A 25,813-nucleotide genomic window follows, 5' to 3' on the forward strand; every position below is an offset into this window, starting at 1 on the left:
AACAAGCGATAATGCTCAGCATGCAATTTCAAGCTGAAACACTAACAGCCCAGAAGCCCTGTATATCCTAGTGTGTCTACCACTAAACAGTAAAGTCTTGCCTGAAAAAGTCTGAAAGAGAGATTCTAGCTCCTTACTGGAATATGAGGAAACCCAAGAGACATCACAAATCAGAGCTCTACTCCCAGATACAGAGGCCCTCTGGCTGTGCGAAGAAAAAGAGAATAGCTTTCTATGGTCTCGTGCCAAGATTGCATCCCAACAGCCTGTTAATGTCCTGGCAAAACAGGAAAGTTCCTACCACCTGGCTAATAGACAATTTGAAGGTCTGTGGGTTTTCACGAGAAACCTCTGAAGAAGAAAGGTCAGGTGGAAGGAAGGAGCTACACTGGGAGGAAGATGTGACAATATTACCCCACTCAAGAAAACTATACAATTTTCCTTTAAAACCATTCTCTGATCTGGAATGGCAAGTTATGTGACTTTCTTTTAGGCAACCTGTCAACCAATAAGAACTGTCTTTGAACAAATCAACTTTCTCTATGTAAACATTTTACATACCTACAGTCATATGGCCTAGAAATACGGTAGATTTGAAAGTTAACACACAGTACTGCCATAAGTTCTCTCAGTAAAATCTAAACATGCTATAGTATAGTAATTGTGAATGAAGAAGCGTGGCAACGCTGTATGCTGTCGTCCACAAGGTCACCTTCACGACTCTGTCAGTAACCAGCTTGCAGTTTGCGAACAGCAGGCAGCAGTGAAAGATGAAGTGAGAAGTGTATGAGAATCGTATTGATGTTTTGGCATTCTTTTGCTGCGGAAAGCGAGCAAAGGAAATTTTTCCTAGGCTAAAACCTCTCAGTACCAATGAACGATTTATGTTTCAGACAATAGGATGGTTTAAACAAATGGGTGCAACTGTTGATCATGTCAGATCAGGCCATCATTGGTGTGTATTCCGAAAAGAAGTTGGAATGCTGTTCATGCAAGTATTCAACACAATCCTTTACGTTAACAAACAATTTTGTCCTGTGAAATGTACCGTATTTACGCGAATAATCACCACATATTTTTTTTTTAATTCGAGGCACGAAATTGGGGTGCGGGTTTTATTTGCGTCAAGGTTGCCAACACGCTCCTGGCTCACCTAGTTTTCGATGCTGAGTGTACAGTTATGCTTTGTGCAACCGTAGATGGAAGAAAACACTCTCCACATGTCATATTTAAACAGAAAACAATTCAGACTTTTAATTCTAAACTGACTTTACATTTTTTTTAAATAGTACCGTATTTTACAGAGTAATTTAAATTCAAAATTTCTCCACGTCATGATAGAACGCGTCTTCTGGAACGTACAGGGGTAGCTTTCCACATTTTCACTCACTTTGGTGTGTTTCACAGTTGAAAATAGAGTGAAATCGTAATTCTTTTGTATTCAGAGTTTTAAGGAAAGCCACAATATCACGTAGTGGGCAGTACGCGGAAAAGCAGAATCCGCAAAAACTGCTGAGGGTTGGCATTTCTGAATTGCAAAATGGCTGTTAATTTGAAATCACAGAATTGGAAGTCCTATTTCTGTATTACAAAAACTTCGAATTAACGATGTTTTACTGTATCGCAAAACTAATATCAGATTTTGCCGGTGTGTCTATTTCAAGTGTTTACATTGCACGAAAAGAATTATCTACCATCGGTCGTGTTACTGTCCAGTAAAAAGAGACCACGTGTGAGAAGTATTTTAGGCCAGTATTCACCAACGTTGGTAACTTTTGCTGTTATCTTAGATTTTCAAAACTCGGATACGTCATTATTTCAGATAACGCTCACTTCCGTATTCACCACAGAATTTATTATCTCGGTTTACCAAAACTAAGTTTTCGTTTCAATCTCAGTTTGAACCGCTTTTTTTCATACTGACGTACAGAAAACAAATGACTACATGCTGCCGCCACTATCGAATTGTAAACAAGTTTTTGATTCCATTCGGAGTTTGCAAATAATTTGCATAAATTATGTCCGCTATTGAGCAGAAACGGAGAAATCTAATATGACTTTCCGAGAGAGTGAATTGTTATTGAACTTGGTGGCAGAAAGCATTAACAAAGGGAATAAGAAAAACCAATTATAGCCTACACATTGTACGTCACTCAAAAAATAAGTCAGTATTAGTTCATTCTTCATTAAAAGTCACCCAGTCGTGTACCGTACAAGATATTAGCTATACTTGAGAATTCATTTTAGGCCTACCTATGTGTTGGGAATTCCAGGTTATGTTCGGAGGCTTTAGATAATCTAAAATGTGTCTGAAAATTAGAGTCATCGTAGTCCTGGAAATATGTCGCACATTCTTTCATCCATCTAGGACGTTTATTAATTGCATAATCTTGATCATATTACTCGTCGCTGTGATTTTATCTTTCAATTAGATATTCCAGCCGCCTACGGGCGTTAGACATGGAGTGTGACGAACTTGTAAGTAATTTAGGAGAGGATTCTAGTGATGCAAGAGACAATGAATATTCCCATCTACAGGGAATCGAGCCTATTGCAAGTTCAGATTAATGAAATACCTGTCACGTAAGTAGATCTACTTGCTCATTTTCATGGAAAATAGATTTCATAGTGTACCGGGAAATGATTTTGGGGTTTGAGCATGGGAAGGATCTCAGGTAGTGTCCAGTGTTTTTTTTTGGAGCAGGTACAGAGACGGATAGTATTGCAGGGCGAATAATAGATGGTAATTCTTTTTTTCTATAAAATTTATTAATAATAGCCACAGATATATCACCCTGCACCTGCAACTCAATTTGGTAGTTAATATTTGCCAAAATGTAAAAGAAAAGATTTATGTCATGATTTTCTTGACGTCTGTTTGCTTGAGAATTTCAAAAATAATTATTGTTCTTCTATAGATCATGAATAGCCTACAGTCTTTCTAAATGTTAAACCACACACACATATTACTTAGCACCTTGGAAATTGTCAGTTCATCATTTAAGTTGCTGACCTACAGTCTTTCTAAATTTTGAAACACAAAATAAACACACACTTGTCATGGAAAGTTTGATAAATTAAATATTTGAACTCTTGCAGTATGTCTTTCAGTTTGTTTAAATTGAAAAAATGAAACGAATAAAGCACTTCAATTAATTAATGACTCGGAAAGGAATTTACAGCAAAATATGAACTTTTAACTGACGATGAAATTATGAATTAATATCCACACACAGCACTTGTAAGAACACTGTACTAAACAAAGTGCTTGGTAAAAAGTCAGTCAGTTGTTATTACTCACTCAGATTACAAGAAGATCTGCTTACTAATGTTAGAGTTGTGCTGTACGGTGTCTGGAACATTCCGCGGAGTGCGGACGAAGACTCGAACTCAGCACCGGCGAAGTTCAGTGAAGATACCACATCAATCTCCCTCCTCGATGTCCCTCAATGGGTACCATAACTGAAGAAACCATGTAAATCCCTCGTCGGAAGCGACGTTTAATGTAGCAGGATCTCCTAGCACTTTTGCCAAGATTTCCGTTGTTCTTGGAAGGAATGTCGGAACACGGAAAGTTCAATTGGCACTATTGAATTCACAAATATTGTGGATATTAATATTACACACCGTCGTAATGCACAGTTCTATTTTTATATTGATTTAACGGCGTTAAATTAACATTCACAGTCCATGCTGTAGAAAACACAGTTTTTATATACACAGTTCATAAGCACTTGAAAACGTGATCTATCACAGTTTCTATCACAGTCTCTGAACAAATACTATTAACAGATTAAGGCGGTTTTATGGTTGTATTCACACCACACTAGTCCGTACTACTTAATATTATTGAAAAATGTCCTTAATGTTCACTGGATTTCTCACCGTAGTGATCGAAAGATCGAGACAGTGCACAATGAAAATAGTTAATTTTTACCCTGTTATGAGACGAATGTTGAGTAAATACAGTCTCACACAGTTCACTGTAAGGGAAATATGTCTTAGAAGTGGTTTTAAATTATGATTTCAGTTTACCACACGCAATGATTTATGATATTAGCACAGTTTAGAATTATGTGGAATTACTACAGTTCACGGTGTCGTATTTTAGTCAGTGAAATATTAGACACTTCAATTGTTACTTCCTATTACAGCTTCACCTTTATAATAAATTTGCAAGTATTATATCACGCTAATTCACCTTGAAACACGTCTAGAATCTTACAGTCGTCGCGGCGCGGCGGAAACTTTACGTATGGTACGACGTACTTTTACTATTACAACAGCGTTTGAATACGGCCACTATTATGTCCTCGCGACGGAGCATACTTTCTCCACACACTGTGCACACGACTCTGTACACGGGACTGCACTGACTATGGCCTCAGCCCAGTGGCCTATATATACGCGTCTGGTGGGCAGCGCTTGGAATCAGGTGATGAGGGGCAAGTATTTCTTCCAAACTTTAAATTGTCATATCTCGGAAACCACTGGATGGATTTACTTCAAATTTGCAGGGTTTTACTTCCAGAACATTAGCTATAATTCGGCGTTGGTCTCGTGTTAATTAGTCCAGGCGTTAAAAAGTTCGTAAAAATATAATCGAGAAACTTCGGTAGGGGAAGTAAGCTTCAGGCGGCGGTGACGTCACTCGACCTTGCTTGACTTGCCTTCTCCCTAGTGTCGTGCAGTAGGTACGAGAACATTTTCTTACACAGCTGGTCATGCAGCGAAACTGAGTTGTATGTTAGAAAATAAAATTTATAATTTATATGTGCCAGGGCCTATGCCTTCCTGGTACATCAGCAGTGATATTTGCGTAAAGACCACGTGAACCTCGCAGAGTGATATGAAATATTTGTTTATGCCTAAGTTACTCTTCCGATGAAAGGAATTTTAGTTCGTTTCACTTTTTCAAAATGAGCCTTTCTAAAATGAGGGTGCGGGCATTATTCGACGGCGGAGATTATTCGGGTAAATACGGTATATATTTCAACGAACTAAATCACATATTTTAAAGGATGATCTACGTGTTGCATATAAAAGATACACATCATTCAGTAACTGAAAAATTAAAGGAGATATGCCGGATTCGATCCCAGGCTGTGTTAACGAGGTATGGGGAGAGCCAGCATCACTCATCGCTGCTGTTGACTGGGCTAGTGGAAGTCCGGACCTCAATCCATCGGATTATTCTCTGTGGCAGAACCTTGAGGCGAGGGCATGTAAAAAAAGGCACTACAACATTGAGATGTTAAAAAAACCAATCATGTCAGCTGTCAAAAACATTCCACAAGACACAATTCGTGCAGCTATTGATGACTGGCTTCAACATCTTCGCCACTGTGTTGCTGCACATGGTGATCATTGTGAATAAGATATGTTAATTCTGAAGAATTTTTTGTGGTTTTTCAGAATATATGTATATTAATGGGCTTGTGTTCTTCTATTTAGTAGCCATATGCATTGAAAGTACCGAAAGAACTTATGGCAGTACTGTGTACTTTCTTTTATGACATCAATTATAAATGCCCTATTTATCTGAAGTTAGATCCTGTGATACTCTTAAGTCTACTGCATTAAGATTAACTTCAGTCAAACATTAGTGAAAAGAAGAGGCCTAAATGCTTAATCAGTTCTTGAGAGACAAGACTTCTGAAGTGATACATGTGGCTATAATAATACTGTTACACCGAGCTCGATAGCTGCAGTCACTTAATTGCGGCCAGTATCCAGTATTCGGGAGATAGTGGGTTTGAGCCCCACTGTCGGCAGCCCTGAAGATGGTTTTCCGTGGTTTCCCATTTTCACACCAGGCAAATGCTGGGGCTGTACCTAATTAAGGCCACGGCCGCTTCCTTCCCACTCCTAGCTCCTTCCTGTCCCATCGTCGCCATAAGACCTGTCTGTGTCAGTGCGACGTAAAGCAAAAAAAAATAAAATAAAAAATAATAATAATAATACTGTTACATAACGTATAATCCCGAATACCACCTGCACCTTTTTCCCCAAAATACTGGCTCTAAATCTTGGGTGCGGGTTGTATGCAAGCCGTTCATTCCCATAAACATATACTACGCTTGCAATGGAATATTGAAACAGATTTGAATATGGTTACCGCACTCAATATACCACATGTAAACGGGCATTCAAGTCTTATTATGTTTTAGGTGTGTTCTAGAAAAGAAGATCAATCTTTTCTCAATACGGTTACAGTGGCATGTAAACGCAAAATGTAAGGTAATAAGGTAAATCAAAGAATATGGGTAAATATGTGGTAAATATGAAAGCCGCTATTGCGGATGCTCTAACATCATTTGTTTCACAAGTGTTGCTGGCATGCTGGGCGCACGAATAGATGATCTCGCGGGATATTGCACATTGCGAGAGTCGAGACTGTTGGTTACGGAAGTCTATCTCACTCACTTTCGAATTCCGTATCTGTCCCGTGAAAGTGCTGTCTTGATATTAAGCAATGGATTCAAACAGCGTCTGCGGTCATTTACTGTGCGTGAGAAAGTTGTAAGCAAAGAGAAATATACGGAAATTGTGCCGTTGGCAGAAAGTACGATACTGATGAATCGTGTATTCGTGATTGGTGGAAGAAGGAAAATAATCTAAAAAGTAACGGCGATCACAGAGCATTCCGCGGGCAGATGCAGTGTTTCCGGAAAATGAAGAACGACTCCATAAATTTGTGATAGAAAAATGTGAGTTAGGATGTGATGTTTCTAGTGAAATGTGTCAATTTAAAGCACTAGAGATCTCAAAAAAATTCAAAACACAGGGTTTTACTGCAAGCTGCGGATGGATCCAAAACTTTTATCGGAGAAAGGGATTGTGCTTTGGAGACATACGTCTATTTCACAACACCTCCCTGGGGCGTATGAAGAAAAATTAACGGCCTTTAAGCGTCACATTATTCATTTGAGGAAGCAAAATTCTTATTTGCTGTTGCAAATTGAGAATGCTGACCAGACACCTGTGTATTTTGAAATGCCGTTGGAAAATACAGTGGATACGAAGGGTTCTAAAAGTGTAACCATCAGAACAGGTGGTAACAAAAAGCAATGATGCACGGTAATGTTTTGCGTATTAGCGGATGGAACCAAACTCCCTCCATATGCGGTTCTAGAAAGGAAAACACTTCCGAAAAGAAACCTGCCGTCCAGTGTTATTGTTAGAAAACATGAGTCAGGCTGGATGGACAGTGTGTTAGTTGAGGACTGGGTGAAGTGTGTTTGGCAACGTCGCCCGGGAGCGTTGTTACAAAAACAAAACATGCTTGTGTTGGACAGTTACTGAGGACATACAACTGACACCGTAAAAGATATGATGGGGAAAGGAAAAACCGATCTTGCGATAATTCCTGAAGGATTCGCTTCTATTCTACAGCCATTGGATGTGTGCGTGAACCGGCCTTTCAAAACTGCAATGAAACAGTTGTACATCGACCCTCTTACTAATAAACTGTATATAACTTTTATACAAGGTTTATACACTGTTTATGTGAAATTCCGTTGCTAATAAACCGTGTATAAGCCTCCTGTGTATACATCTGTTATAGTTATTCACTGAATTGCTTATACAGACCAGGACCCTTGTATAAGCGTTGTAAGCAGCGAGTAGCCGAAAAAGAAACGAGTGAGCAATTTATTTTTGTGGTATTTACTGTCTGCAGTAATATAATCGTGGTGAAATATTCGACTTACCCATTTAACATTGAACACAAATTGAAAGAATGGCCCATAATGATGATTTTCACGATATTTTAAACACAGAACACATACACCCTTCAGAGGTTATGGAGGCTAGACATCTTCGTAAAGCAAAACACCTTAAAGAGACTGAATGATAATGAATAACTATAAAAGAAATGATGGTTGGGTGAATTTTTGTGTAAAAATATGTTACTGCTTAATAGACTTTTGAAATTGTGAGTTTATTATAAATTATCTGTCTCTACAAAGATCTTTCTCAAATTTGAGTATAAAAATGGACATATTCCTTGACATAAAAAATTGTATAACTTGAAAAAAGTACATTATATGATTTCCATACTTTGTAGTTGAATACGCAGATATATGATGTATGAAGGCCTAATAGAAACTTTTTTGATCAAACCTTTCTTTTAGATATGGCCATTTTATGACTCAAACAAATAATACAGTATATTTTTCTGGAAGTGAGGATATGAGTTGTAATGGTGTCGCTGTAATAATTCCAGAGAATGTTAACAATGCTGTAATGAGTTATGAGCCCATCTGTGATAGAATCATCTGTATTAAGATGAAAGCTTCTCCTTGTAATATCAACATCATTCAGGTTTACACCCCCACTTCAGTTTCCCTGGAAGAAGAAATAAAAGAATTTTATGACCATCTGGAATATACCATCAGTAGAATACCTGAAAAGGAAATATTAGTCATCCAAGGGGAACGCGAAGATAGGTAAGACTATATATGACAGAGACATGAGACCTATGGTTGGACTATTCTGTCTGGGGGTGAGAAATGAACACGGAGAGCGTTTATTAGAATTTTGTGTGAATAACAACTTATCTATCTGTAACACCCTCTTTCAACATCATCCAAGGTGTCGCTACACGTGGATTTCTCCTGGGGATAAGATTAGGAATCAAATTGATTTCATTTTAGTGAGGCAACGTTGGCAGACTTCAATCCTGGATTGTAAGACCTACCCTGGAGCAGACTGTGGTAGTGATTATTTACTACTATCTATGAAAATGCGGATAAAATGGAAATCATTGAAGAAGGTGAGAGTAAAACATGTATGCATTACAGACAAACATATTCTTCATGAGTTTGTTGAAAGAATAAGAACAAAATTCCAGCAAGTAGAGGAGGAAAGAGCTTCTCAAACATGGGACAAGATGAAGGAAATCATCAATTCATCTCTTTCCGAACAAGTTCCCAAGACCCCTCAAGCAAAACATCCCTGGATTTCAATATCTACACTACTACTGATTGAAGAAAGGAGCACATTGGTTTAAAAACTGCAAAAGATGAGGAAACATATAAAGAACTTTGTCGAAAAATACGACGTAATTGCGGAATTGACAAAACACAGTATCTTACCAATATCTGTAATGAAATAGACCACCATCACAAGCTAAACTAAACATGTGACCCTTACAAGAAGATAAGGGACCGGAGAGTTCAAACCACGTACATGAGTGATTGAAGACGCACAGGGAAATGTAATTGGTGTCAAGAAAGAAGCAATATCCAGGTGGAAACAACACTGCAAAACCTTACACTGCAAAGGTAATAGCATAAGAAAAGAGAACAATTGCATGCAATGTGACATAGAGCCTGCTATCCTATTTAGTGAAATTGAGAACGCCATCCAACATTTGAAAAACAACGAAGCCCCAGGCATAGACGGTACTACTGGAGAAATGTTGAAAGTAACGGGAAAAGAAGCCCTCCATGCTTTACATTCAATATGTAATAAAGTGTGGAAAACTGGAGAATGGCCTAAAGACTGGGCTACAATTGTTCTCATCCCCCTTCACAAAAGAGTCAGTTAGGGACTGTTATAATTACCGCACCATAGCATTAATATGACATGCTAACGAAGTACTGCTGTACATAATGAATGAACGACTAAAAACTTTCTTGCAATCTCTCAGATTTCTGCTGAACAAGCAGGTTTTGTGGCAGGTAAAGGTACACGAGAGTCAATAACAAACATGAGGCAGATAAATGAAAAATGCCGCGAGTTCTGTGTCCCTGCCCATATTTGTTTCCTCGATTATAAAAAGGCCTTCGTCTGTGTCAAGTGGGACAAGTTGTGGGAAGTGCTCAATGAATATGGAGTCCCAAAACACTTAACGTCATTATTGAAAGGTCTTCATAATAGTAATAATACAACCATAAGGGTGGAAGGTGAATGCTCAGAATTTTTCAATGTGACAAATGGAGTCAGACAAGGTTGCGTATTGTCACCCCAACTCTACAATATCTATGCAGAGTATGTAATGAGAAGAGCACTGGATGGCTGGGATAATGGAATTTCAATCGGTGGTAGGAAAATCAACAATTTACGCTTTGTTGATGATACTACAATCATTGCAGGAAGTGGACAAGAACTTGATGAATTGCTCTCTAGAGTGAAAATCATTAGTTCGGATTTTGGTCTAGAAATTAACATGAAAAAGACCAGACTGATGGTTATCAACCAACAAAGTCAAATTCCAATCTAAATAGCAGGATGCCTGAAAGATCTGGAGTTGGTGAATGATTGTGTATATCTGGGCTCCATAATCAGTAACATGGGAAATTGTGATAAAGAAATAAAACGACGGATTATCCTAGGTCGTGCCGCAATGGTTAAACTTGCAAAGATCTGGCAGAACCGGGCATTATCCAAAACAGTGAAAATACGATTGGTGGAATCACTGGTGTTTTCTGTTTTCCTGTACGGTTGTGAGACCTGGACTGTGAAGGCTAGTGACAAGAACCAAATAGATGCCTTTGAGATGTGGTGTTGGCGGAGAATGCTCCGAATACCCTGGACAGAAAGAACAACAAATGTCTGCATTAATAAAGAACTGAGCATCACAAAACATGTATCTTCCCGCGTTAGTGAAAGTTACCTCCAGTTACTGGGAAACATTTTGAGGAGAGAAGGAGACAATTTAGGCAAGGCAAAATTGAAGGCACCAGACCAAAAGGCAGAACAACAAGTAGATGGTTAGACCAAGCAAAGAAGATCACCGGTCTACCTCTTCACAACATCTTAAGAAGAGCTGAAGACCTCTCAGGATGGAAAAATCTCGTTAAGGCTGCAGTTACTAATGAAGTGAAGAAATGAGGTCACCACGCTCAGCAATGAGTAAACCAACTAATGACGACGACCCTTTTCAAATCGATTCAATTACAATTGCTTACGTATTCCGTATTATTCCAGTTAGGAGCTTTTCATCTTTTCTTAAGCTTTTCCATTTCTTTCATGGCGTTCATTACACAAGCAAGCTGAAGAAATGTTGATATCATTATAAGCCAATTTCCAGCTGTCTCACTTTGTGCTGAAACTGCGCGACTTTATGGAAAGTTTAACTCGTAGATAACCAGCAGAAGCGGTCTTAAAGGCAGTGGACATCCGAAATAGTCAGTGAACTGCAGGAAGAGATTCCTACAACTTGGAACGAGTGTATACGTGCTGTATAGTAATACAATGCGTATACCACGTTTATTAGTAAGAAAAATATACAACACTTATACAGGGTTTATTCACTGGTAACTATACAAGTGATAAACAACTGTATAAGAACTTATTAGTAAGATGGCCCGAATGGATGTCTGATAGTGACCATGCGTTAATACCAACCGGGCGACAGAAGAGGCCTGAAGTGGGACTAATATGCAGCTGGATCAAAACCAAATCGGCGCACATTCCCAATGATCTAGTGACCAAAAGCTTTCAGAAATGTGGAATTTCAAATTCAGTGGATGGTAGTGAGAACGACTATTTGTGGAAAGATTCCAGCGACAAAAGTTCCCATTGCAAGTAATCAGCTTCATTTTCCGTATCAAATTCTAATCGCAGAGACTTACAGTAATTGAAAATCTTCCACCTTTTTGATACTTTTTATTTGCTTTTTAGCAAATTAATTAATTATAAACAGTACGTTTTGTTCTCACTTGAGAACATCTTCAGCTGTTGTTAAGCTTAGGTGAATCGCTAAGTTTCTGAGTACATTATTTTCAGGTACATTGTTTCTCTTAAAAACTATTTGAATACAAATCAAATTAAAATGATGTTAAAACAATGTGGGGGTTAATGGGTTGATGAAATGAGACAGAATGAATACATGGATAGCCTACTTAAATATCTGTCTTCCAGTTATAAGGTTTTTTTTTAAAAAAAATGATTGACTTCTTGACACTGTTCTACTTATTGTTGACTGTTCATTTCTTTCACTCCTTCCAGGTTGGCTGTTGTTTATTTTGAGCTTGCTTAATGTGCCCTAAATCGAGTCTAATGCGGAACTATGAAGCTGATTGCCGTTCACTTTTTAAGAAGGAAGCTTCGTCTCAATTTCTGGAATGAAATGAGGAAAACAGGGGTTTGTTTTTATAATGAAAAAATGCCTCTTTACATAATAACTTAATGTATAAAATGGTTACTGTTGTTAAACTCCAATTCTACCGTAACGCTGGAGGGGCCACATTTGAAGCTGTTTTGCGTCTTGTATAATAATTGTGTGTGTGTTGCGTTGTTTGCTCCTTCTTCCGGGGAGGCAAGGCTGCGGAGAGGGGAGGAGGCGTGTCGCTTACTGTCACGGCTTCGGCTTTAGAAGGGGTGGGGGGAGTGAATGTACAACGTTCTTATTCATCCTTTAACTGTCTGTGTTGTTTCTTTTGCCTAAAGATTCAGGACTTGATAATATCCCTTCAAATATAGGGTTCCTATTGTCAATTGTATCATTCAGGTTATTGTCCTGATTACTTTTTTGTTCTACATAAATATATAGATATTCTAATGTATTTAGAAGAGCTCCTTTGTTTATTTTATGTAATACAGTTAAATACTGCTCTATAGTTGTGAACTGATGTCCGTTGTACTCATGTGTTGGCCCATCGCGGAAATTTTTTTATGCCTTTCAGCACTGACATGCTCTACGTATTTTACAGTAAAACTGCGCCCTGTTTGCCCGACGTAAGTTTTTTCACATTGATGACACTTCAATTTATGAACTCCTGATTCTGAATGTTTGTTTTTTCCTAGGGAATTAACACTATTGTAATTCAAGAATTTTTGCTTTGTATTATTACTGGTTGAATACGCGATCTTATAGTTATATTTTTTAAACAAATTCGTTACTGTATATAAGTTAGAGTTGTTGAACGTGAACTTGGCGTATTTATCTTTCTTTTTTATTTCAGGTGTTAGATTAGTTTGTAACTTCTGTTTGAATTTTCTTATTATTTTGTTTACCATATTTAGTTCAAATTCGTTGTATTGGTCTTGTTTACGGATAAAGAACAGTTCGTTTTTTCGTTCCGCATGTGCAAGGGGTATAATAAATGCTCTATATACAAATGTAACTGTAGTAAGCTGACCTTTTTTGTGATTCCAGATGCAGTGAGTAGTTCTTTATTGTAATGGGAGTAAAAGTGGGTTTTCTGTGTATCTTGAAGGCAAACTCTTCCTCTTTCCGTGTTATATTTATGTCTAAAAAATTTATGGAACCTTCTTTTTCTTTTTCTACTGTAAACTTTATTCTAGAATCTAGTGTATTTAATTTGTTGAGGATATCTTCACTGTTCACTCTTCGATCTATTACTACAAAAGTGTAGTCTACAAAGCGTATCCATAAATTGAGACCCTCTATTTGTCCTATTATTTTGGTATGTTCGAGGTAATCAAGATAAATATTGGCTAAAATGCCCGAAGTGGGAGCACCCATAGGGAAGCCTTCCTGTCTCTATATCTTCTTATTGAAAGTGAAATAATTCTATTTCGTAACGAATTTGAGTATATTAATAAAATCTTCTATTTCGGGCCGGCTGAGTTGTTTGTGTTCTATTAGATTCTTCCTGATAATTTCTATTGTTTCGTCCACTGGAATGTTTGTATACATGTCCTTGATGTCAAAGGAACATGTTACTTGATGTGGTGTTAATTTCAAGTTCTTGAGTACTTTGCAAAAATCTCCAGAATTTTTTATTGGTGTTTTGTAGTAAAAAAACGTAATGATTGGTAAGGAATGTATGTACGTATTGCGATGTTTTATAAGTAGGACTGCTGCAGAAGTTTATTACTGGTCTTATGGGCCCTTGCAGTTGGAAGACCGGGATTCATATTTATCAGTTTCTGGACGTCTTGTTCACTTAAAATGAAGGTTGCGTTTCTTAGTAATGATTTTAACTTTTTCTGAATATTAGTTGTAGGGTCTTGATCTATTTCCGAAAAAGTGCTATTGCTGAAAAAAGTTTCTGTTTTCCTGATATATTCCTCCTTAACTAAAACTACTATTTGCCCCCCCCCCCCATCAGCTTTGGTAATTACTATTTCCTCTTGTTTTATTTTTTGTGATAAGATTAAAGTGGGTTTATTTCTGTTTTGGGAAACTTTTAAGCCTTTTACAAGGTATGGAATTTTCTTTTTTTACCTCGTGTCTGACGTCATTTTGAACTTCGTTAGGGAGTTTTTGAACAGCTGTTTCAACTTCTGCAATGGTAGTTATTAGCTCTTTTTCTTTGATCTTTCCTATCCAATTGAAATTAGGGCCTTGACTTAGGTTTTCTTTTCCTCCTCAGTGAGATTAACTTTAGAAATGTTCTTAACGGGAAAGGGGTAGTCTTTAAATTCTGTTTCTGAATTTGAAGAGTAAGCCTTGCCTTTTTCTTTGTTTGTCTTGGAATTTTTTAACGATATTAATTTATTATTAAGGGTTTCTTGTTTTTTGCTTAAAATGATATCCATTTTTTCATGGGTGTATCTTTGAAACGAATCCCACTCCAAGGGCAACAGTAGTGTTGGACTTTGGAGATGTGCCAAATACATTTTACCATTGAGAAATGCTTTCTTCCTATAAAGGTACTTTATTTTGTTTTTTAGCCATATTTGATTAACACTTTTTTGTGTTTCATAGTGGTGCCTAGAGGGTACGTGTTTCTTTTGGGTTTTTACCTAAAAACTTAGGAACTACTGTCGGATTTTTTATTATGGACACTCGAGGTTAGGGTTTAATTACAAATGAACCAATAGGCCTATTGCAATGCGAGTTATACTAATATTTTCCTTGTTTAATTCTACATTAGCGTACATAAGACACATTGTTTTCGACATTCATTAAATATTTTTTATTTGTGGTTGTAATAAATATTGCCCGCGTTTTTGGCTTGTTCTCAAGGAAGCACTCACTTAGGAATATATACAAGGAAAACTATTTGTCTGATGGTAATGAAATTTTTATATGTTATAACCACATGCATTTGTAGTGTAATACTCAAGTTACAATTTTTTTTCAACCAACCCGAAAGAAGTACTTATTTTTCTAAAGCAACCCTTTCATAGCCAAGGACAAACGTACAGCAGCAAACTTGGGCTTGTTTTGAAGCACTGAGTCATGGTTATCAGAAACTACAACAACTGTAACCGTACAGTGTGGTACCGAATTTATGAAGAGTAATATTGAAAGGAGGTTTTGTGTACGCTGGACCGTGCGATTAACAGCAGGCCGGGTGGTGAAAACGAGTGCAGTGTTGCCACGTTCAGTAGTTATCTTGCGCGCAACGAACACAGTACACTCGCCCCAGGCAGTTGCGAAACGGAATGCCCGTGACCTTGGTTTGTCCGCAAACTATTTTCAGTTGTCCTATGTTTTGCATGTTGGCCACGTCACTTCAAGATGCCTCCGCGACCGCCGTTATCAGAGGGTGAACTTGCAATGATTTTGAGTGCTATTTGTTTCTTTCAATGTGAGGGGGGAAAAGTAGGGGACAAGAGGTTCCCTGTGTACGAGAAGGTGGCAGATTGTCTTGGATTATCGCTGTCGTCAGTGAAGAGAGTAGGAGCCGCTTCAAAGAAGAATGATGGAAATATGTTATCCAGGTCAAGAAAAAAAGCACTGCGTGAGACCGGGGCGTCCAAAAATCCATCTTGATTTTATTTGGGCACAATACAAAACAATATGCATGATTCTTAGATGAATAAGATATCTCCCACAATTACAAGCCTCCGCATGAAACTGTTAGAAAATATGGCGGATTTTTCTGATATGTCAATTTCTACGCTTTTGAAAGTAGTTCAATGCTTGGGATTCCGATTCGAAGAACTAAACAGGAAACCAGTGCTAATGGAATCTGTGACAGTTGCTGCATCCCGACACACCTACATTAGACGAATTAGAGACTAAAGAGCACTGGGCTACAAGATCTTCTTTACAGACGAGACCTGGTGCGGATCGAACATACTATGAAATATGGGTGGCAAGAAAACGTGGTTGAAGCTTTAGAAAACAACTTTGACAACTATAATCTGTACAGAGGGTACATTCAGCAAATCTATGGATGGCGTAGAAGGTTCAAAACACCATCTGGAGCTGGGAAACGCACCATAATTTTACAGATTGGAAATGAAGGAGGATTTCTTGACGGTGCAGAACTTTGTTTTATTGGCAAGAAAGGGAGTGGTGATCATCACGAGATGAACTTGATTCATTATGAAGAATGGTTCATGAAAGTCCTGAGTTTATTGCCTCGAAGGTCGGTTATCATTATAGATCAAGCTACATATCATTTTTTTTTCTTTTGCTATTTGCTTTACGTCGCACCGACACAGATAGGTTTTATGGCGACGATGGGATATGAAAGGCCTAGGAAGTGGAAGGAAGCGGCCGTGGCCTTAATTAAGGTACAGCCCCAGCATTTGCAAGGTGTGAAAATGGTAAACCACGGAAAACCATCTTCAGGGCTGCCGACAGTGGGGCTCGAAACCACTATCTCCCGATTACTGAATACTGGCAGCACTTAAGCGACTGCAGCTATCGAGCTCGGTACTCTCCGTATCAAACGATGGTCGAACCTTCATCTAAAAACCCAAACTTGCCATGGCTGAAATCTGAAATTATACCTTGGATTAAAGAACATTTCACTACCACCTGGAGATGGCGATTATAAAAAATTAACTGAATCAAAGCTGATTCTCCTTGCCAGGCCTTATTTTCTAACACCGGTAAAGAAACTGGAACAACTGCCTAAACGACTTCAACCAGATGTACAGCTTGTTTGGTTACCAGTGGTCAATTGCAAGCTTAATCCAATCGAGCTAATTTGGGATTGCGTAAAAGGGAAAATAGCAAAAACTAATATGGCTAACACATTAGAAAATGGTAGAGGTATGGAAGCAATTAATGCGTTATGCCGAGAACCCTTACGTACCGTGACCCCTGAACTCTGGAAACAATGTATTAAACATGGTAAAAAAACTGAGGACCACTACTGGGAAAAAGATGGACTCTCTGAAAATTTCCCTTATTTCAAGCAAGTCATAATCAACATGAATGACAGCAGCACCGATTCATCGGAACACAGTGATTTTTCAGACGAAGAAAATTGATAGAATTAAATATTGTATATATAATATATATATAATAATGCAAATAACACTTGTAAAAATTGTAGTGTGATATTTCTAAATTAGGCAGTCAACCTTTTTAAACCTGCCATTGAAGGTTATGAGAAAAGGTGATAGGGAAGTGGTATTTATAAGAGGAAATAAAATTAAAGGTTGAAAGTTAAAGAAAAGCTGCGTTCGTTGCGCGCGAGATTACTACTGAACGAGGCAACACTGCACTCGTTTTCACCACTGTTAATCGCACGGTCCGGCGTACACAAACCTCCTTTCAATATTACTCTTCATAAATTCCGTACCACACTGTACGGTTACAGTTGTTGTAGTTTCTGATAACCATGACTCAGTGCTTCAAAACAAGCCCAAGTTTGCTGCTGTACATTTATCCTGGGCTGAGAAAGGGTTGCTTTAGGAAAATGATAAGAACTTTTTTCGGGGTGGTTGAAAAAAGTTGTAACTTGAGTATTACACTACAAATAGATGTGTTTATAACATCTAAAAATTCCATTACCATGAGACTGGTACATTTCCTTGTATTCCTAAGTGAGCGCTTCCTAGAGAAGAAGCCAAAAACACGGGCAATATTTATTAAAACCACAAATAAAAAATATTTAATGAACGTCGAAAACAATGTGTCTTATATATGCTAATGTATACTAAAACAAGAAAAATATTGGTATAACTCGCATTGCAATAGAACTATTGGTTCATTTGTAATTAAAGCCAAAACTCGAGTGTCCATAATAAAAAATCCGACAGTAGGTTATCTTTGAGACAATTCTTTAAGAAATATATGTCCTTAGTTAACTTAGCTACCTTCACCTTTAGATTAAAATAGATGTTGGCTTTTTTATTTGCCTGGTTGGCCTTAAGGTTGCAAGTAATCAGCTTCATTTTCCATATCAAATTCTAATCACAGAGTCTTACAGTAATTGAAAATCTTCCACCTTTTTGATACTTTTTATTTGCTTTTTAGCAAATTAATTATAAACAGTACATATTTCGTTCTCACTTGAGAACATCTTCAGCTATTGTTAAGCTTAGGTGAATTGCCAAGTTTCCGAGTACATTATTTTCAGGTACATTGTTTCTCTTAAAAACTATGTGAATACAAATCAAATTAAAATGATTGTTACAACAATGTGGGAGTTAATGGGTTGATGAAATGAGACAGGATGAATACACAGATAGCCTACTTAAAAAAAACTATCTATTCATTGGAATAGTTGTTAAAAGTTTCAACTCTGTTGCACTAAAAATATCTGTTTGTCTTCCAGTTATAAGTTTTTTTTTTTTAAATGATTGACTTCTTGACACTGTTCTACTTATTGTTGATTGTTCATTTCTTTCACTCCTTCCAGGTTGGCTGTTGTTTATTTTGAGCTTGCTTAATATGCCCTAAATTTAGTCTAAAGCGGAACTATGAAGCTGACTGCCGTTCACTTTTTGAGAAGGGTGCTCCCGCTTCGGGCATTTTAGCCAATATTTACCTTGATTACCTCGAACATACCAAAATAACAGGACAAATAGAGGGTCTCAATTTATGGCTACGCTTTGTAGACGACACTTTTGTAGTAATAGATCGAAGAGTGAATGACAGTGAATGTATCCTGAATAAATTAAATACACTGGATTCTAGAATAAAGTTTACAGTAGAAAAACAAAACGTTCCATAAATTTGTTTAGACATAAATATAACATGGAAAAAGGAAGAGTTTCTCTTCAATTACACAGAAAACCCACTTTTACCTCCATTACAATAAAGAATTACTCACTGCAATAAAGAATTGCACACACGGAATGAAAAAACGAACTGCTCTTTATCCGTAAAAGGGCCCAATACAACGGATTTGAACTAAATAGGGAAAACAAACTAATCAGAAAATTAAAACAGAGGTTAGAAACTAATCTAACACCCGAAATAAAAAAGAAAGATAAATACGCCAAGTTCACGATCAACAACCCTAACTTATATACAGTAACGAATTTGTTTAGAAAATGTAACTATAAGATCGCGTATTCAACCAGTAATAATACAAAGCAAAAATTCTTTAATTACAATAGTGTTAATTCCCTAGGAAAAAACAAACATTCAGAATCAGGAGTTCATAAATTGAAGCGTCATCAATGTGAAAAAACTTACGTCGGGCAAACAGCGCGCAGTTTTACTGTAAGATACTTAGAGCAAGTCAATGCTGAAAGGCATAAAAAAATTTCCGCGATGGGCCAACACGTGAGTACAACCGGACATCAGTTCAGAACTATAGAGCAGGATTTAACTATATTACGTAAAATAAACAAAGGAGCTCTTCTAAATACATTAGAAAATCTATATATTTATTTAGAACAAAAAAGTGATCAGGACAATAACCTGAATGATACAATTGACAATAGGAACCCTATATTTGAAGGGATATTATCAAGACTTGAAACTTTAGGCAAAAGAAACAACACAGACAGTTAAAGGATGAACAAGAACGAGCCTCCGCCATTTTGTACATTCACTCCCCCCACCCCTTCTAAAGCTGAAGCCGTGACAGTTAAGCGACACGCCTCCTCCCCTCTCTGCAGCCTTGTCTGCCCGGAAGGAGGAGCAAACAACGGAACACACACACAATTATTATACAAGACGCAAAGCAACTTCAAACGTAGCCCCTCCAGGGTCACGCTGGAATCGGAGTTTAACAACAGTAAGGAATGGAACCATTTTATACATTAAGTTATTATGTAAAGAGACATTTTTTCATTATAAAAACAAATCCCTATTTCCTCATTTCATTTCAGAAATTGAGACGAAGTTCCCTTCTCAAAAAGTGAACGGCAATCAGCTTCATAGTTCCGCATTAGACTATTTAGGACACATTAAGCAAGCTCAAAATAAACAACAGCCAACTTGGAAGGAGTGAAAGAAATGAACAGCCAACAATAAGTAGAACAGTGTCAAGAAGTCAATCTTTTTTTTTTTTTTTAAACCTTATAACTGGAAGACAGCATCAACCCATTAACCCCCACATTGTTTTAACATCATTTTAATTTGATTTGTATTCAAATACTTTTTAACAGAAACAATGTACCTGAAAATAATGTACTCAGAAACTTAGCGATTCACCTAAGCTTAACAACAGCTGGAGATGTTCTCAAGTGAGAACAAAACATGTACTGTTTATAATTAATTAATTTGCTAAAAAGCGAATAAAAAGTATCAAAAAGGTGGAAGATTTTCAATTACTGTAAGTCTCTGTGAAAAATTCCTATGGTGAAATTTAAGATGACGGCAGTGAATTGTGAATGATCAGAGTATCGGACCGATTTTATTTACAATTTTGGTGATTTTTTATAAATTGTAAGCAGTCTGAATTTATATTTTTGGTATATTTGAAGAAAATTAAATAGGTAATTTATTTGTTTTTTTCTAAAAAAATTTCCGTATGTTGCTGTCTCAAATTTAGAGTGCGGGTCTTATTCGGTGGGAGGTGGTATTCGGGATTACATGGTATTATAATAATAACAATATATGGGAAAGAGAAACACAATTTATAGATATGAAAGAACTTGTATTGATACCAACAATTTTAGGTACAATAATAAAAATTTTATATTGTAACCATAAATACCGTGCTTGGCTAAGAGAGCATAAGGTTCAATGCAGGGCGTGTACGGTACTGAACTGGAGTGCTTACAGAGGGAGAGAGGTTTATCGAAATAAAAGTGATTCTAAAAAGACCTACTTTATTAACAAAGGTTCAAATTTTATATCACCTCTGTACAGAAGAAATACTGGGAAATGGTATTTCCTCATACTAGGGCTGGTGATTGTCCTTGAACTCTGACTGCTCCTCCCCTCTCTGCACCATGGAACCGTGATTCCTCCATCGGAATTCGGGACGTTCTTTAAGACCTACAATTTATAGAAGATCTATACGATGTCCACAAGATCTATGTGGTGTAGAAGTAAGGGTGTCAAAACAGGTCACGAAATGAACATGAAAGCACACATTTAAACCTTGGACGTGTTAATGTGGAAAGCAGCTTCTGCACAGACGAGAAAGAGATATAGTAATGGTTTCAACAAGATTTATAATGCATAAGAATTGTATAATTGAACAATTATCACACGCTAGAATATCACTGAAGTCTATCCTGTGTTCTATCATTAATCACTTGAAATTAATCCCATGCGGCCAAATGTTCATAAAATCGAACACGCACACAAATTTTAACACTTGGAAATTAAACACGCTGAGTTGAATGATAATGAAATCAAAATCGTAACCACTTGAAACTTTATGTCATCAAATGTCAATGAGATCGACCTAACAAAAGAAACAGCCACTTAAAGTTTTGTAATAACTTGGCATAATCTGAAGTTATTTCACAGAAAATATTTCTAAGTTTTAACACAGTTTAAATATAATCACTTGGATTGGAATGAAAATCTGTTACTCGTGAAGTCAATCTTGTTCATTCATGTTAATGAAAAATAAATTGAATTTGACCATTTATCAACAGTCCTTAGTTCGAATGTTTGTAGAGTTGAAAAATGCACAGTTCAAAGTCTACAGTCTATCATCTACAAGAATATTTACAGAGTTTCAGAAAATCATCTACACACAGATATTGTAAGTTAGGTGATGTAGTCACGAAGTATAAGTTAATTCTGTACTCAATCAATTGTTAATGTTTGCCACTCAAGAAATTTTAAGTTTTAATGCACAGTTATGTCAAAGAGAACTCTCGAAATATTTCAATCACTTGGTAAGGAGCAAACACTGTTCAAAATTCTATCACTGTTCACAACGTTAACTTTGAATGATGAGCACTTGGAAAAAATAATCGCAAGTATTAAACAATCATTCAGAATAATCAATCACTTGAAAAACATTATAGAGTTTGGCGAAGCACAATTTATATCGCTCTAAGTTGGAGCAGAATTCTATCATTCACAAGTTGAAGAAAATTTTATAAGTCCACACTCGACACTACGGAGTTAAAGTCCGCAACTCGACGAAGAATTATCACTTAGCGTAACATCGTGATCCCCACGAGCCGACCAGGTTCGACAGTGGTACTAAAGACACTGTGTTCTGCCTTGAGAAATGGTCCTCCTTATATACCCAAATCTTGAAGATAACAGCAACTGTATTACATTGATTATCTCCCTTGGTTTACGTTTGATTCACATCAAACTTCGTAGAATTGGAGATAAAAAATCAGGCAACATGATGATGTTATTCCCATAATCTAATTATTCTTCTGAGAAAAGTTATTAAGCGCAGAACACTTTGAATGTTCTCTGGCTGATGCAGTTCTCTCAGCCACAAGGAGGGGTAGCCGTGACGTTACTCCTTCCACGTCACATACGAACTGCATGCTGTTGCTCGCTGCTGAGCCGGCGCACAGCGCGGTATTCCAGTTCAAAGTGCGAGGACTTCAGCTCGGACCAGCATTCCTGGCACATTCAACAGGATTTTCTTTTATATTAATGTTCTCTCCTGAAATATTTTTTTTAGATTGGCAGCATTGTAAATGCCCTCGACATTCCCATCGAGCTTACTGATCTGGTATGCCCTGTTGTTGAGAACCTCCGCAATCTTGCATGGCCCTACATAAAGAGGACAGAACTTAGCATAAATGCGGAGTTTGGGGTGGTTCGGAGTGGTTGTAAAAACGTGCGGCGTCTGTATCTGTTCTCTCTTATCTGAGCAGCATGTTGAAGTTTCTCTCTTGTATCCATGCGAGTCTGGTGCACGATTGCAGTATCCTGAGGTGATGGTAGCAACTGATCCCAGGGTGCACGATTGCAATATCCTGAGGTGATGGTAGCAACTGATCCCAGGGTTTATCAGGCGTAAGATCCCTGTCGACCTTCATGGGGAAATCCTGAATAGACTCGTGGACTGTCGAATTAACAATTCGCTGCATCACGGGTAAAACCTTGACCCACTTCCAGTGCAATACAATAGACAAAACCTTGCGATCTCTCGCATAATCCTCTCAGCAGGATTTGCCTCAGGGTGTTGAATCTAATTGTGTGTCCGATTTCAAGTTCTTCAAGTGTCATCTGGAACTCTACAGATGTAAATTGTGTTCCATGATCTGTGAGTAGAAACACCGGTTTGACCATTTACGGAATAATGTTTCTTTTAATCCTGCGGATAATGTTTGCAGCGGTAGCCTTCTGAATGGGCAGCAGCATCGCATACTTGGAGAAGATGTCTACTGCCACGACCATGTGCCGGTTGCCGCGGGTTGTCTTCGGAAGAGGTCCGTACAGGTCCAGAGCCAGTTTCTCACCTGGTCTCTCTGGAAACAGCAGTCTTGGGAACTCCCTTAACAACTTATTATTAGGTTTAATCCGCTGGCAGACATCACAAGTCCGAAGGATGTTTCGTACATCACATCTCGTATATTCCCAGATGAATATTTCCTTAATGAGCATCGTTACTTTATCAGTACCGGCATGTCCAGATATTGAGTGACAGTGCCATATATCAGACCTTAATCTAGGAGGACCTTAAATTCTGCGCTTGGTCTCAAAAAAAGGCTTATCACATTCCTGTGACCACTTCCATCGGTTATTTTTCTGGAGTAGTAGCTGCAGGGGTGTCATAGTTTCAGTATAGTTAGGGCAGTGCTGCGAAAAGAACTGACACAATCCCAGAAATTGCCGTATGTGTTTGATATTAGTGGGTTTCGGGAAGTCCAAAATACTCTGAATCTTGGCCGGATTGGGCCTGATCCCTTCCCCACTAATGAGATGGCCTAAAAGTAACACCTCCGTCTTAAAGAACTGGCTTTTTCGGGCATTTATTTTGAAGTTCTTCGCTTTCAGTTTACAGAGCATTTTGTTAATGTTCTCAATGTGCTGCTCTAAGGATTCAGAAGCTATGAGAATATCGTCCACATAAATAGTAGCGATTTCTTTAACCTCATCTGATAATTGATTTTCCTAGAGCTCTGATGAGTACCGCTCCTGAATTTTTGATCCCGAAGGGGAGTCGATTGATGGCATAAGTAATGTTCTCAAAGATGAATCCTGTAAATTTCCTGCTATAGTCTGCCAGTAGAATGTGGAAGTAGGATGACTTCATGTCCATAATAGGAAAAAGTTTCATTCCTCTAAGTTTCTGAATGACATCCTGAAGTAGAGGTGGATGATCATATTCTAACACCATACTTTCATTTAGTGCTCGGACATCAAGACATAGGCGTAAACTGCCATGAGGACTTCTGACAATTGCTAAGGGGTTCAAATATGGAGTGACACAGTTAGAAATGATACCATCACATTCTATTTGTTTTATGACAGGCTTATCCAGGCTTCATCTCGATATTTCTCAGGAACAGGATATGGTCGCTTCTCGTAAGGAGAAGTGTCTTTAAAATTTAAGTTATATTCAAAGTTGTAAGAATGAGCACAAAAATATTAAAGTACAAAAGAATGTCTCGTACCAATGATATTATATCACTTCTTATAATAATAATAATAATAATAATAATAATAATAATAATAATGAAGTTGTTTCTTGCCTACAAGTTCACTTAGAATGTTAAATGGTGTTATGCCAAGTAAATCACGGTTAAAATGTGTCTTGACTAAGTTCAAATTATGATAGTGGCAGCATTTTAAAAATTACAGTATTAAGTACACACGATTTGGGTGCTATCTTAATGTCACTGCACTGCAATTGATGCCATACACAGCTGAGGTGCCGTTTTCTATACTGCACTCCAAATCAATGCCAAACACGATTGAAGCGCCATTTTGTATACTGCACTCCAAATCGTCGCCAAACATGGCTGAGACGCCATTTTCTATATTCCTCTCTTCTCTGTACCAGTAAATGCCGTACTTGGGCTAGCAGAGCATAAGGTTCATCGCAGGGCGTGTACGGTACTGAACTGGAGTGCTTACAGAGGGAAACAGGTTTATCAAAATAAAGTTTGATTAAAAAAAGACTGAATTTATTAACAAATGTTCAAATTTTATATCACCTCTGTACAGAAGAAATACTGGGAAGTGTTCTTTCCTCGTCCTAGGGCTGGTGATGTAATTGAATTCTGGCAAACCAAGCACGATAGCGGCAGTCGCTTAAGTGCGGCCAGTATCCAGTATTCGGAAGATAGTGGGTTCAAACCCCACTGTCGGCAGCCCTGAAGATGGTTTTCCGTGGTTTCCCATTTTCACACCTGGCAAATGCTGGGGCTGTACCTTAATTAAGGCCAAGACAGCTTCCTTCCCAGTCCCATCCCTTTCCTGTCCCATCGTCGCCATAAGACCTACCTGTGTCGGTGTGACATAAAGCCAATAGCAAAAAAAAATTCCAGCTGCCTCCCCTCTCTGCACAATGAAAGCGCGATTCCTCCCTCGGTGGAAATTCAGGACGGTCTTTAAGATCTAAAATTTCTAGAAGATCTATACGATGTCTAGAAGATCTATGCGGTGTAGAAGTAAGGATGTCGAAACAGGTCACGAAATGATGAACGAGAAACACACATTTAAAGCCTTGGACGTGTTAATGTGGAAAGCAACTTCTGCACAGACAGGAAAGAGATATAGTAATAGTTTCAACAAGATTTATAACACACAAGAATTGTATAATTGAACAATTATCACACGATAGAATATCACTGAAGTCGACCCCGTGTTCTATCATTAATCACTTGAAATGAATTCCATGCGGCTGAATGTCCATAAAATCGA

At 37.8% G+C, this 25,813-nt stretch overlaps 1 protein-coding gene across 1 annotated transcript in view; it reads right to left on the bottom strand.

Moving 5' to 3' along the window:
- The window catches only part of LOC136872674 (golgin subfamily A member 3), a 224,370-nt gene that overhangs the window by 155,154 nt on the left and 43,403 nt on the right, over positions 1-25,813 (bottom strand). The gene's annotated exons all lie outside the window — the stretch shown is intronic.

The sequence above is a fragment of the Anabrus simplex genome, chromosome 1 (genome assembly GCF_040414725.1).
Source record: "Anabrus simplex isolate iqAnaSimp1 chromosome 1, ASM4041472v1, whole genome shotgun sequence".
Lineage (NCBI taxonomy): Eukaryota > Metazoa > Arthropoda > Insecta > Orthoptera > Tettigoniidae > Anabrus > Anabrus simplex.